General features: G+C 36.8%; 1 protein-coding gene across 17 annotated transcripts in view; it reads left to right on the forward strand.

The window, feature by feature from the left end:
* Ptpmeg2 (Protein tyrosine phosphatase Meg2) overlaps window positions 1–15,465 on the forward strand; it is a 283,516-nt gene that overhangs the window by 205,819 nt on the left and 62,232 nt on the right. The window lies entirely within an intron of this gene.

The raw sequence follows: 15,465 nt of genomic DNA on the forward strand, positions 1-15,465 counted from the left end.
TCACCCATCTTTTCCACCCTCCCCTCTCACCCATCTTTTCCACCCTCCCCTCTCACCCATCTTTTCCACCCTCCCTTCTCACCCATCTTTTCCACCCTCCCTTCTCGCCCATCTTTTCCACCCTCCCCTCTCGCCCATCTTTTCCACCCTCCCTTCTCGCCCATCTTTTCCACCCTCCCTTCTCACCCATCTTTTCCACCCTCCCTTCTCACCCATCTTTTCCACCCTCCCCTCTCGCCCATCTTTTCCACCCTCCCCTCTCACCCATCTTTTCCACCCTCCCTTCTCGCCCATCTTTTCCACCCTCCCTTCTCACCCATCTTTTCCACCCTCCCCTCTCACCCATCTTTTCCACCCTCCCCTCTCACCCATCTTCCCCCCCCCCCCCCTCTCACCCATCCACTTATCCTTGTTGGCATAGTGCCTGCTCCGATTTCGTCATATTTCGCATACAATTTTTGCCTGTGAAAATAAATCGTGGATTTTTATCTTTTCTCTCATCCTACTTCACTTACGGTCCTCTCTCTTTCTCTCTCTCTCTCTCTCTCTCTCTCTCTCTCTCTCTCTCTCGCTGTTTAAATCATCTTGTCACTCTTAATGAAATTGCCATTCCTATGCTCATTTCTACAATTCATATTTTTAGATATTTTTTGTCTGCATTGGTTCCCTTCCTAACCTTGTAGATTATTTAACAGGTTTGAATCGTTTGTATGGTCATATTTGATGAGCCCCCCCTCCCTCCCCAGTTTTGTTTAATGTTGTGCTATATCCCCTTCCCCGAACTGCAATGCTGGTAATGGGTCCCACAGATTATGTACATACGTATTGTTTTTCACTTCATACCTTAATGTACTGGCGTATCGAATCTCATTTTGAACTTTTTAATCTTCTACATATATTTTATTTCCTTTTTGTCTGCTCAAGTTTGTCTTGCGTGAATGCTAGCATTGTTCGTGTTGTGACTGCAGTTGTTGTCCTTTTGGTATGTTGGTATGCTCGCTTTAAAATGGTAACCCGATTAATTTCATGTCTTGAAATGAATGCTTGTAAATATATATTTATGGAAGGTCGATATCTTCCCTGTGTATTTTTACTTATATTACGATTAAGGTAATGTTAAGTCTTTCGATTAATTTAATGATAAAGAATGTTGATTTTCATAATAATTAGTATTGTTCATAGTTTAAGGTTCTCTGATGAGACATAATTCTTCATTAATTTCCAGAGTGATTACATTTCTAGTATAAGTATTTCTTTTTCAGTTTTAGAAAAAAAATATTTCGATTTCATTTTCTTTCTGAGACCTGTTACTGTCAGGCACATCCCCTTTTCTTTCTGAGACTTGTTACTCTCAGACATCATTTTAATTTTCTTTCTGAGACCTGTTACTGTCAGGCACATCCCCTTTTCTTTCTGAGACTTGTTACTCTCAGACATCATTTTAATTTTCTTTCTGAGACCTGTTACTGTCAGGCACATCCCCTTTTCTTTCTGAGACTTGTTACTGTCAGACATAATTTTAATTTTCTTTCTGACACCTGTTACTGTCAGACATAATTTTCTGAGACCTGTTACTGTCAGACATAAACCATTTTCTTTCGGAGACCTGTTACTGTCAGGCACATCCCCTTTTCTTTCTGAGACTTGTTACTGTCAGACATCATTTTAATTTTCTTTCTGAGACCTGTTACTGTCAGGCACATCCCTTTTTCTTTCTGAGACCTGTTACTGTCAGACATAATTTTAATTTTCTTTCTGAGACCTGTTACTGTCAGGCACATCCCCTTTTCTTTCTGAGACTTGTTACTGTCAGACATAATTTTAATTTTCTTTCTGAGACCTGTTACTGTCAGACATAAACCATTTTCTTTCTGAGACCTGTTACTGTCAGGCACATCCCCTTTTCTTTCTGAGACTTGTTACTCTCAAACATCATTTTAATTTTCTTTCTGAGACCTGTTACTGTCAGGCACATCCCCTTTTCTTTCTGAGACTTGTTACTCTCAAACATCATTTTAATTTTCTTTCTGAGACCTGTTACTGTCAGGCACATCCCCTTTTCTTTCTGAGACTTGTTACTCTCAAACATCATTTTAATTTTCTTTCTGAGACCTGTTACTGTCAGGCACATCCCCTTTTCTTTCTGAGACTTGTTACTGTCAGACATAATTTTAATTTTCTTTCTGAGACCTGTTACTGTCAGACATAAACCATTTTCTTTCGGAGACCTGTTACTGTCAGGCACATCCCCTTTTCTTTCTGAGACTTGTTACTCTCAAAACATCATTTTAATTTTCTTTCTGAGACCTGTTACTGTCAGGCACATCCCTTTTTCTTTCTGAGACCTGTTACTGTCAGACATAATTTTAATTTTCTTTCTGAGACCTGTTACTGTCAGGCACATCCCCTTTTCTTTCTGAGACTTGTTACTGTCAGACATAATTTTAATTTTCTTTCTGAGACCTGTTACTGTCAGACATAAACCATTTTCTTTCTGAGACCTGTTACTGTCATACATAGCCCCTTTTCTTTCTGAGACTTGTTACTGTCAAACATCATTTTAATTTTCTTACTGAGACCGGTTACTGTCAGACATAGTTTTCTTTCTGAGACCTGTTACTGTCAGACATAAACCATTTTGTTTCTGAGACCCTGTTATTGCCAGACATAAACTATTTTCTTTCTGAGACCTGTTACCGTCAGACATAACCCGTTTTCTTTCTGAGACCTGATACTGTTAGACATAACCCCATTTTTTTGAGACCTGTTACTGTCAGACATAACCCGTTTTCCATCTGAGACCTGTTACTGTCAGACATAACCCGTTTTCCATCTGAGACCTGTTACTGTCAGACATAACCCGTTTTCCATCTGAGACCTGTTACTGGCAGACATAACCCGTTTTCTTTCTGAGACCTGTTACTGTCAGACATAACCCGTTTTCTTTCTGTGACCGGTTACTGTCAAACATAACCCGTTTTCTTTCAAAGACCTGTTACAGTCAGCCATAACCCAGTTTCTGTCTGAAACCTGTTATTGCCAGACACAACTCATTTTCTTTCTGAGACTTGTTACTGTCAGATACAACCCATTTTCTTTGTGAGACCTGTTACAGTCAGACATAACCCATTATCTTTCTGAGACCTGTCACTGTCAGACATAACTCATTTTCTTTCTGAGACCTGTTACAGTCAGACATAACACACTTTTTAAGATTCGTTATTGTCAGACATAACACATTATATTCTGAGACCTGTTACAGTCAGACATAACCCATTTTCTTTCTGAGACCTGTTACAGTCAGACATAACCCATTATTTTTCTGAGACCTGTCACTGTCAGACATAACTCATTTTCTTTCTGAGACCTGTTACATTCAGACATAACCCATTATTTTTCTGAGACCTGTCACTGTCAGACATAACTCATTTTCTTTCTGAGACCTGTTACATTCAGACATAACCCATTATTTTTCTGAGACCTGTCCCTGTCAAACATAACTCATTTTCTTTCTGAGACCTGTTACATTCAGACATAACCCATTATTTTTCTGAGACCTGTCACTGTCAGACATAACTCATTTTCTTTCTGAGACCTGTTACATTCAGACATAACCCATTATTTTTCTGAGACCTGTCACTGTCAGACATAACTCATTTTCTTTCTGAGACCTGTTACATTCAGACATAACCCATTATTTTTCTGAGACCTGTCCCTGTCAAACATAACTCATTTTCTTTCTGAGACCTGTTACATTCAGACATAACCCATTATTTTTCTGAGACCTGTCACTGTCAGACATAACTCATTTTCTTTCTGAGACCTGTTACATTCAGACATAACCCATTATTTTTCTGAGACCTGTCACTGTCAGACATAACTCATTTTCTTTCTGAGACCTGTTACATTCAGACATAACCCATTATTTTTCTGAGACCTGTCCCTGTCAAACATAACTCATTTTCTTTCTGAGACCTGTTACATTCAGACATAACCCATTATTTTTCTGAGACCTGTCCCTGTCAAACATAACTCATTTTCTTTCTGAGACCTGTTACATTCAGACATAACCCATTATTTTTCTGAGACCTGTCCCTGTCAGACATAACTCATTTTCTTTCTGAGACCTGTTACATTCAGACATAACCCATTATTTTTCTGAGACCTGTCCCTGTCAAACATAACTCATTTTCTTTCTGAGACCTGTTACAGTCAGACATAACACACTTTTTAAGATTCGTTACTGTCAGACATAACACATTATATTCTGAGACCTGTTACAGTCAGACATAACCCATTTTCTTTCTGAGACCTGTTACAGTCAGACATAACCCATTATTTTTCTGAGACCTGTCACTGTCAGACATAACTCATTTTCTTTCTGAGACCTGTTACAGTCAGACATAACACACTTTTTAAGATTCGTTACTGTCAGACATAACACATTATATTCTGAGACCTGTTACAATCAGACATAACCCATTTTCTTTTTGAGACCTGTTACAGTCAGACATAACCCGTTATCTTACTGAGACCCGTTTACTGTCAGATATAACACTATAAATGCGACAGTTTATACCCCTGTATTACTTATTACTCTCACCCAGATAGTTTGTGATAAATAAAATACTCATTTATGTAAAATATGATAAGAAAACTTCGAACAATCTAATGGGATTGCAAAACTACTGAAATATTTTTACGAAACTGCTACATGGGTAAACTAATATGATGTCCTACAAAGTGTATTTTTTATGACATACGGTATCATACGCTAAATTTTATTTTAAATTTGTAATTATAAATATAACCGGTTAATTTCTATGATGGTGGATATTTCAAAAAGCAGGAAAAATTAGGGTTTTCTGGATACTGAAGTGCAAGTACTGAAATTGGATGGATGTACAGTATGTCTAAGCACGAAGTAAAGGGAAAGTGCCTCCAGGGCCAGTATAGAGAACTAGTCTATAGATTCTCTCTCTCTCTCTCTCTCTCTCTCTCTCTCTCTCTCTCTCGTCCTTTTCACTTAAAATCGAATTTGCTGTTATTAGGATTTTTATATAGTTATGTACAATAGAATGAGTTATAGCCCGTGAAAAATCTTCGAAGAGAATTTTATATTCCCGGTTTGGTTATAAGTAATATATATATATATATATATATATGTGTGTGTGTGTGGGTGTATATATGTGATTATATGTATTCATGTATATGATGTTTATTTATCTATGTACGTGTATGTAAGTATATAATTATGCATACACGTAAATATACATGTGCATATGCATATATATTTAGACATGTTTATACAGGGTCTGGCATAAGTAACGCCCTTTGTTCAAGTGGAACAAAAGTAAAGCCTTATTATTTATTCTTTATTTTATTGAACATGAATGTATTCCACTGGTTGATAATTCATATATATTGAAATAATTAATATAATGCATATTCGGTTCAATAATGGTCGATGAAAATGAAATCAAACAACCAAATTTAGGAAAAAAAGGACGTTACTTATGCCACAATATATATATATATATATATATACACACATGTATAAATTGAGATACTATATATGTATATATATTATATATACATATATATATATATATATATATATAAATATATAAATGTATATATATACACATGTATAAATTGAGATACTACCGCTATAGAGAGTTATGGGGTCCTTTGACTGGTCAGACAGAACTACATTGGATCCTTATCTCTGGTTACGGTTCATTTTCCTTTTGCACACACACTGAATAGTCTAGCCCATTTGTTACATATTTTCCTCTGTTCTCATACACCTGACGACAACATTGAGATTACTAAACATTTCTTCTTCACCGAAGAGGTTAGCTACTGTATTGTAATTGTTCAGTGGCCACTTTCCTCTTGGTAAGGTAGAGGAGAGACTTTAGCTAAGGTAAGCTGCTCTTCTACGAGAAGGACACTCCAGAATCAAACCATTGTTCTCTAGTCTTGGGTAGTTCCATAGCCTCTGTACCATAATCTTTCACTGTCTTAGATTAGATTTCTCTTACTTGAGGGTACACTATTCTATCTTGTTTCTCCTCCTCTTGTTTTGTTAAAGTTTGATAGTTTATATAAGAATTATTTAATTTAATGTTGTTACTCCTAAAATATTTTATTTTTCTTTGTGTCCTTTCTTAACTGGGCCATTTTCCCTTGGGCTTTTAGCATCCTGGTTTCCTACTAGGATTGTAGCTTAGTCTGCTTTAAATAATAATAATAATGATGATGATGATGATAACTAACAATAATAATGATAATAATAACAATAACAATAATAACAATGATAATAATAACAATAATAATAATAATGATAATAATGATGATGATGATAATTATAATAATAATTGATAATAATAATTATAATTAATAATAATAATAATAATAATAATTAATAATTATAATGATAATAAACTTATTAAGGCTATTTTCATTAACAGTACTAGCATTAGAACTGCCATTTCTTCTTTTGGTCATGTCGGTAGTTTACTATTGTTTTGAGCCTGGTGTCCCTGTCCTTTTGGTATAATCGCTAATAATAATAAAAAGAATAATGCTTAGTAAACAGCTTTTTCAAGTTTCTTAAAACCTAATGAACTATGATCTTCAAAACTATTAGATTAACTTACGCATATTATTACCAGGGATAAAAGTTTCTTGATATCTGAAAAAAAAGAGACTTTTTCTATTTCATCGTTAGACGAGTGCCTTTAATGTGGCCACACGACGGTGTTTTAATGGTTTTAAGTAATGCATTAATGTAGCTGCTCCTCTTGACCTGTTTTCACCACCATAGTTTTCAAAGCCCCCGTTTGAACTCCCAGTGATTCGCTAAGTAAAAGGAACCAAGATACTGGAACTAAAGCTTTAAACATTTCAAAGTTTTTTTTGTTTTTTTTTTCTCCCACCCGAACCTCTATGTAGAATTGAGTTGAAAGTAACGAAGGCATTGACTTGTTTTTGTATTGTCTTTGAATTCGCTTTGTTGTAGTAGGGAATGAATATCTTTGATAGAATCAATAGAGTTTGAAGAACAAAAGGGAAGTGAATCATTTGTAGGTGAAATAAACATTTATGATAAAGATTTTCAAAGTATTTGTTATATTACTTTTAGAGCTTGATTTTATGGTGTTTTAGTGTCGTCTGCTTGTTGCGATACATTAAAGAGCTGTTGTGGATTACATTGCGAAATTGCAATTATTTGATTACCTCGTGTTGCAATGACATGAACAGCTCAGCTTTATATCCAACTGGTGAGATTGATTATAGCTTTTTTCATTAATTGCATTTCAAACCCTTTTAGTTGAATCAGCGCTTTTAGAAATTATATTTTTTACATACATGAATCCATAACATTATCGTGAAAATAAATGTTATAGGTTACTGCCTTGGATAAGGTGAAAGGTTTAAATGAAGAGATACAGAATGAATTAAAGTGACCATTAGTGCCACATAAGGCGCATTAATGTTTCTCTCGGAAATCCTGCTTATAATAGGATGTGGAATGGCCCAAAGGAAGAAGGCACGGTAAAAGGGTGACCTATTGTTGCAAGTTCTTTTTGTTATCCCCATCCTGGTTTGCTTTGTACTCTCGACTGGCAGGCAGAGCTTTGTATGGTGGTTTGTTTTGGAGTGCATGCAACACAAGCAGGGGGATCAAGAGTAAAATCTCAAAAGCTTTTGCTTGCAAATGTTAGGAGAAAAAAACTTTATAAAGTTTGAGTTGACTCTCTCTCTCTCTCTCTCTCTCTCTCTCTCTCTCTCTCTCTCTCACACACACACAACAGAAATAGACTTCATACTGTTCCAAATTCTTTCTTTCCTTCGTAATCTGAAACATGGCAAGCAAAAACTAGGTCTCCTGTATTTTATTTTATCATAGCTTACTTCTGTATTCTTTTTTTTCATGCCTTTCGTCATGTTCAACTAACCTTCCCCTAAAGTAATCGGTTATTTATTATTTTTTTTTATATATTAAATTACTGTTTTGAGTCTAAATGTGGCTTAGATACCGAGGCGAAACTGGTCACTACAAACGTTTACGTTTCTAAATTAACGAAAATTGTGCATCCCAAATTCAATTTTATGAACATTATTAGTTTAGGCAATATTGATTGTGGATACCGATACCAGTAGCAGTTAGGTAGTAGGTTGGCCGGGGCACCTGCCACCGTTGAGATACTACCGTTAGAGAGTTATGGGGTCCTTTGACTGGCCAGACACTTACTACATTGGATTCTTCTCTCTAGTTACGGCACAATTTCCCTTTGCCTACACCTACGCCAAATAGTCTGGCCTATTCTTTATATGTTCTCATCTGTCCTACATCTGAGACGTGGCAACACTTGGATTACCAAATAATTCTTCTTCGCTCAAGGGGTTAACTACTACGCTGTAATTGTTCAGTAGCTACTTTCCTCTTGTTAAGGGTAGAAGCTACTCTTTAGCTATGGTAAGCAGCTCTTCTAGGAGGAGGACACTTTAAAATCAAACCATTGGTCTCGAGTCTTGGGTAGTGCCATAGCCAATGTACCGTGATCTACTGTCTTGGGGTAGTGCTCGGTTGCTTGAGGGTATTTTACACTCGGGCACATTCTTCTATCTTACATCTCTTATGATTTTTAAAACTTTTTTTTATATTTTATATAAAGTATTTATTTTGTTACTGTTCTTTAAATATTTTATTTTGAATTATTAATGTCTTCTTTATTTCCTTATTTCCTTTCCTCACTGGGCTATTTTCCAGGTCGGAGGACTTGGGCTTATAGCATCCTCCTTTTCAATTAAGGTTGTAGCTTAGCTAGTAATTATAATGATGATAATAACTACCCAATAACGAATCAAACTTTGAAATTAATCATAAAAGGTCGCACAAATTGCAAGTACATATTTAAAGGACCTTGAGTGATGAACATATTGATTGATTTTGATATAATTATCCTTCAGAGAAAAATATTTAATTTAATTCCAACTGTGTATTTTCTAGATGAAGCGATTTTACCTTGAGTAAAACACCTTTGCCACTTATGTCTGCAAGAAATCTGTTATTGAATTGTCTAATTATAGCATGGGAGGGAAAAGTATAGTTTCTATTGGCTTCGGAAGACCTATTTCCCATTTATGGTGGCATTCCCGTGATTAACCACTCCCCCACATTGAGGTATAGTTTACCTATCCCAAACCGTTGGCACATCCGCTGGCCAGCATTGTCCAGGTTGAAACTATTACTGCTTCTCCTGCTTTAGGAACAACAGCCATTAGTTGTAGGGACTATACTATATGCCACTATATTGCATTTCCGTAGGGCAGCGAAATAAACAGCCTTGGATCCGATGAGCATTTTGACGGAAGACTATAAAAAAGAAAGCGGACACTGCTGGATCCTAAATCTCTGGAACACTAATGTGGTAGGGTGTTGGTTACCGACCGCACTCCATGAATGCCTTCTGGAAACCGGGGGGGGGGGGGGGGGGACACTTTTTAGTGGCACCCTCCATAAGAGGGAAAAGGCGTGTGTGTATCCAGTGAGAGAGAGAGAGAGAGAGAGAGAGAGAGAGAGAGAGCGCGTTCTGATGGAGAGCTAAGTGAAGGGAGGCCTAGAGTAGGAACCATAGGAATAGGAGGATAGGTGGAGAGCTGGAACGAATGGAGTACCTAACTGGCTGGGATCAGCTGTGGGCCTGCGGCCTCCGAGAGTTTATGATGGGGGAGGGGGTTTGGTTTGATTTCGGCGGTGAGAGGATTGTTCAGCAGAAGGTCGATAATGCTAACGTTGTATAGTAGGTGGCGCTCGAATGGACAAATATTTTGATGATGATGTCGTTCCGTGATTTGGTTTTGATTGAGAAGGATGATTTGATACTGTTGTTTTGACGTTGTTTTTACTGTTATGTTTTCGTGTGTTGTTTTAGGGTTGCGAAATAACCTTTAGTGTTTACATTTGTATCCCTAGACTTAATATTGAAGTGTTGTTGTTTGTTAAACTAAATTTAAAAATTATTCGCAAACTTATGCTTATACTGGCTTCAGCTCATATGTGTAAATTCAATATATTTTTGACGTGAAAATAGTTTCTTTTCTTCATGATATTAATAACCCCAGACTATTTTTTTTCCGTGATGTAGTTCTGATTTTTTATTAGTATGTTTTGATTCGTAATCCCGTGTGTAGCTAACTAAATCGAATTTGGACCCCTGAGATTAATTAAATGGTTGTCTCTCTTATTTTGTCGATTGTCCTTGAAATTGTTGTAAAAATCATGTTTTTTTTTTTCTGACGATTTTCTGTACTGAAATAATCGGCATACCCTTGTTCATATTGCAAGGGTTCGGGGTAAGCCTTTCATTTTTAAATCAAGATTTATCCTCTTGGGCAGTATAATGATCGAGATGTAAAGTGGGTCGGTCTCTCTCTCTCTCTCTCTCTCTCTCTCTCTCTCCTCTGTGGAAACCCCTTTTATACCCCCGTTTTATTTTGGAGCCCTGTTGAGCATGTCGTAAGTAATCAATAGAACACGTCAATAATGTCCTGGGGGGAAACTTTGTCCGAGCACCGACCGACCTGACTTGAACGAAGAATTAAAATGCATAAACAAACGTCCGTAGGAATTGAGTTTGAAAGTAATTTATCCCCGGGCAGGAAGAGATGGCCTTCCTATTTGGTAGTTAAATTTTATTATACATGCAGAAGAAGACTTGAAAAGCTCCCCTCCCTACCTCAATTACTATTGAACGCAAAATTCTTATTAGATATTAACAGCATAGAGGGTGAATTTTCTGAAAGTTAAATGTCATACATACGATGGCTTATCAGTCACGCTTTCCTCCTCTTCCTCTGCCTCCTCATCCGGGGCGTAATGTTGTTGATATCGAATGGTGTCCCACACGAAAAATAGTTCTATTTATAAAATGAAAGGTCGGGGTCATGCCTTAGCTTTGATCAAGGTCGCCTCTCTCTCTCTCTCTCTCTCTCTCTCTCTCTCTCTCTCTGATTGACCTGTATTCGGTATACCAATTGGGCGAGGAAAGGTGAATGAACGTTTTTCTTAAAATCCAGTAGGACAATATTCAAAGAATACCATGTCACTTCACGTGGTACCACAAAAAAAAAAAAAAATAAATAAATAAATAAAAACGCCTCGTTGTGCGCATTACCTCGGACGGGAGACGGTACAACTGTTACATTCAAGCGAGTCTTGGTGTATTATTATTATTATTATTATTATTATTATTTGTTGTGATACTACCACTAGAGTTATTGGGTCCTATGACTGGCCAGATAGTACTACATTGGACCCCTCTCTCTGTTTACGGTTCATTTTGTCCTTGCCCACACACCCCGAATAGAGTGGCCTATTCCTTCCACATTCTCCTGTGTCCTCATACACCTGACAACACTTGAGATTATAAAACAGTTCTTCTTAGCTCAAGGGTTAACAACTGAATTGTATTTGTTCAGTGGCTAATTTCCTCTTGTTAAGGGTTGAAGAGACTATATCTGTGGTAGATAAGTCTTATAGGAGGAGGACTCTCCAAAATCAAACCATTGTTCTCTAGTCTTGGGTAGTGCCATAGCCCTTGTACCATGGCTTTCCACTGTCTTGGATTAGAGTTCTCTTTGTACCATCTGTGTGTCACACGATCGTACATAGTAACGACATTTCAATTTTTATATATATTATGCTTTGTATCTTCGCTCTCCCCTCGCACTGATAGGGACCTGAAATAACATGTCTGTTTTTCTCACTGTTAACTGTTAACAGGACCGGTTTTCGGTTGAACATGAAATTGCCAGTTTTGTTTTTATGTCCTTTTTGCCTGGAGTTTATGTATATATAAACGAATGTTCTGTAATAAAGTTACTCAGTTGCTTTCATCCTGCCTTCTTAGTCACAGCCTCTCTCGGCCGGTCACATCTTGCTTGAGAGGACAATAGGGCACACTATTCTATTTCATTTCTCTTCCTCTGATTTTTTTAAGCTTTTATTTTTTACAGTCTATGGAAATGTTACTATTCTTAAAATATTTTATTTTGATTGTTTATTACTTCTCTTGTAGTTTATTTTCTTGTTTCCTTTCCTCACTGGGCTATTTTTCCCTGATGGAGGCCTTGGGCTTATAGTATCTTGCTTTTCCAACTAGGGTTATAGCTCAGCTTGTAATAATAATAATAATAATAATAATAATAATAATAATAATAGCTATGCTATAACTCTATTTGGAAAAACAGGATGCCATAAGTCCAGGGGCTCCCACAGAAAAAAAATAACCTCGCGAGGAAAGGAAATAAGGAAATAGATTAACTACAAGCGAAATAAGGAACAATTAAGATGAAATATTCGAAGAACAGTAACACTAGATTAAATCTTTCACATATAGAATTATAAAAATTTCGAAAACAAGAGGAAAAGAAATAAGATAGAATATTGTGTCTAAGTGTACCCTTAAGCTAGAGAACTATAACCCAAGACAGTGGAAGACCGTGGTATTACATATGGCACTACCCAAGACTAGAGAACGATGGTTTGATTTTGGAGTGTCCTTCTTCTAGAAGAGCTAGTTACCATAGCTGAAGAGTCTCACTCTATCCTTTTATCAAGAGGAAAGTAGCCACTAAACAATTACAGCGCAGTAGCTAACCTTTTGAGCGAAGAATAATTGTATGAGTGAATATACATCTGTATATTATATTATAATGTGTGTGTGTGTGTATATATATATATATATATATATATATTGTGTGTGTGTATTTTATTTGGAGAGCTTTTACTCTAGACTTCAGTGCTGAATATAAGAATTAGCCGGATAAATGTCTTGTATTTTTTCCTTCTTGCCTTTTGCTTTAAGATGATAATAGAAATATGTGATCCCACTGTAAGTAAATTCCCGTTAAACGTGAACATTGAAGAAAATGGAGCTGTCTCTCAGGTGACGTCAGCGAGCATGCGCGTGGCTTGACATGCATTTTTGGATTTTGCATATGGCTCTGATGACGTATACTGTATGTAGGTAGTCGTTAGTCGACCGACGTGGGCTGCCTAAAGGAGGGAGAGAAAAAAATATGAAGGAATAAAAACACTACGAATGATATTTTTATCGGAAAACAAACCCACAGAGAGAGAGAGAGAGAGAGAGAGAGAGAGAGAGAGAGAAAGAGCCTTACCTTATTGCCTTATTTTTTGTTTGGGTTCCCCCAGGTCCCTCAGTGTGAGGCACCGCGTATATCCACCAGAGAGTTGCTAATGCATCTTCCTGTGTATTTTGCATCTTCCAGTCTTGGATGGTCTGGGATGCATTCTTGGATGGTCTGGGAGAGAGAGAGAGAGAGAGAGAGAGAGAGAGAGAGAGAGAGGTGTTATCCGTCGTGTTAATCACTGGCCAAGTAGGTCGGTGACATGATTTTGTTTATTGTTTTTAGGATCAGTGTTAATTGGTCATTGTTGGTTCAGACAAAGAACGGGAGCCGTAATCAGTTTGAATGATGAGTCAAGACGAGAGAATAATTCAATATTAGCCAGTTGATATAAATAAAAAGTAAATATAAAAGACAAAGGTTAATGGAATTGTCATTCCATTTGTGTCTTTATTGTTTGGGAATGTTTTTGTTAAAACCTGTTCAGATTCCATAATAGGGAAAAAAGCTAGAATTAATTAGTCCTTTATTATTAAGGGTGCTTGAATGGGACATGTAAGGAAAGCTTGACAGAAAGAAATATTTACTTGTTTTTATCGTGACTTTAAAGCAAATGAAGAAGAAGCTGAAAGTTAGTCTCTGCAATTGCAGAGTTTGTTGTTGTGGAAAAAATTCTCCCACTCTTCTTCTTCCTTCGAAAACAATAATATTCTCCCTGTGCCAACATGTAATCATAGAATGGTGAATTTTCTGGCTTTCATTGTTGTAATGCCTGACCTTTGCTGCACTCCGCCCTTGCACTGTTAACTTATATTGATTTTCATTGAATGCTTATATTGGTTTTGAGGAATTAATCTTTAAAGGCCGCTCATGAATGGTAGAGAAAAGGGACAGTGATATGGCCCTATCAAGCAGGCCAATGCTCTAGAGACTGACCATATATACACATGATCAGCCCCCAAGCCCCCTTCTCCCCAAGCTAGGACCAAGGAGGGCCAGGAAATGGCTGCCGATGACTCAGCAGATAGACCTGCAGTTTCTCCCAAACCCCCCAACCATGAGGTTGCAGCGACCAAAGGAACTAACGGGTTTGAGCTGGACTCGAACCTCAGTCTGAGAAAGATCTGGTTTTCTCTCATGTTTTTTGTAATCTCAAGTAGATTAATAAACTATAGTCCATTTCTTTTAGCGATGCATATTTGCACCGACTCGCGGCGGTGCCCTTTTAGCTCGGAAAAGTTTCCGGATCGCTGATTGGTTGGACAAGATAATTCTAACCAATCAGCGATCAGGAAACTTTTCCGAGATAAAAAGGGCACCGCCGCGAGTCGGTGCAAATATGCATCGCTAAAATTAATAAACTATAGAGAGCGATGATTAGATGAAAGGACTGCGAAATAAAATTTACAACCAGAGGTCATTTCCTGTCACACTAACCTGTAGGTCATAGTTCACCAAGTGACAACCCACGATTTACATTTTGATCTTTTGTTATTGTTTGCTTGTTGTTTGTTATTGTTTGCTTGTTGTCCCTGTGATCGTTTGCTGTCGAACAGAATTCTTTAGAATTGGTTTTGTGGCTGGAATTTCCATATGGGTATAGACCAGCTAGGAAGAGGATCCAATCTGAAGGGAAGCCAATCATCTTGGAATTAGAATGTTCTCTGATCCTAGATAGTTTCGCTGATAGCTTTCGCGAAAGAAGAGGATAGGAAACTGCGGAGGAGCAGGACCTTTCTGCACGGTTTTCACTATCTGAGGTTGCCAGGAATTGGATATAGTGTTTGTTACATTGTGTGTGTACATATATATATATATATATATATACACATATATATATGTATATATATATGTATGTATATATTTATATACTTATACATGTGTGTATATATATACAGTATATATATATATATATATATATTATATATATATATATATATGTATATATATGTATATATATATATATATATATTATATATATATATGTATATATATATATATATATATGTGTGTGTGTGTGTGTGCGTGTATATATATATATATATATATATTATTTATTTATTTATTTATTTATTAGTGGTGGTGGTTGCAGTTCCATCCGGGGAAAGAGTTCGTGCTGTGATTGATTAAGTTCTGGTCAGAAGAATATTCAAAAACTTTGTTTTTAAAGTATTGGCATAAAAGTCTTAGTCTAGTTTTCGCAGAGGCGTTGCTTACAAACGCTACCATGTTTATCGATTGGTCCTATTTACATGGCAAAGGTCGCATCTCGTTATTACGTTGTAATCGCAGCACACC

Source organism: Palaemon carinicauda, chromosome 26 (assembly GCF_036898095.1).
Source record: "Palaemon carinicauda isolate YSFRI2023 chromosome 26, ASM3689809v2, whole genome shotgun sequence".
In the NCBI taxonomy this organism is placed as follows: Eukaryota; Metazoa; Arthropoda; class Malacostraca; order Decapoda; family Palaemonidae; genus Palaemon; species Palaemon carinicauda.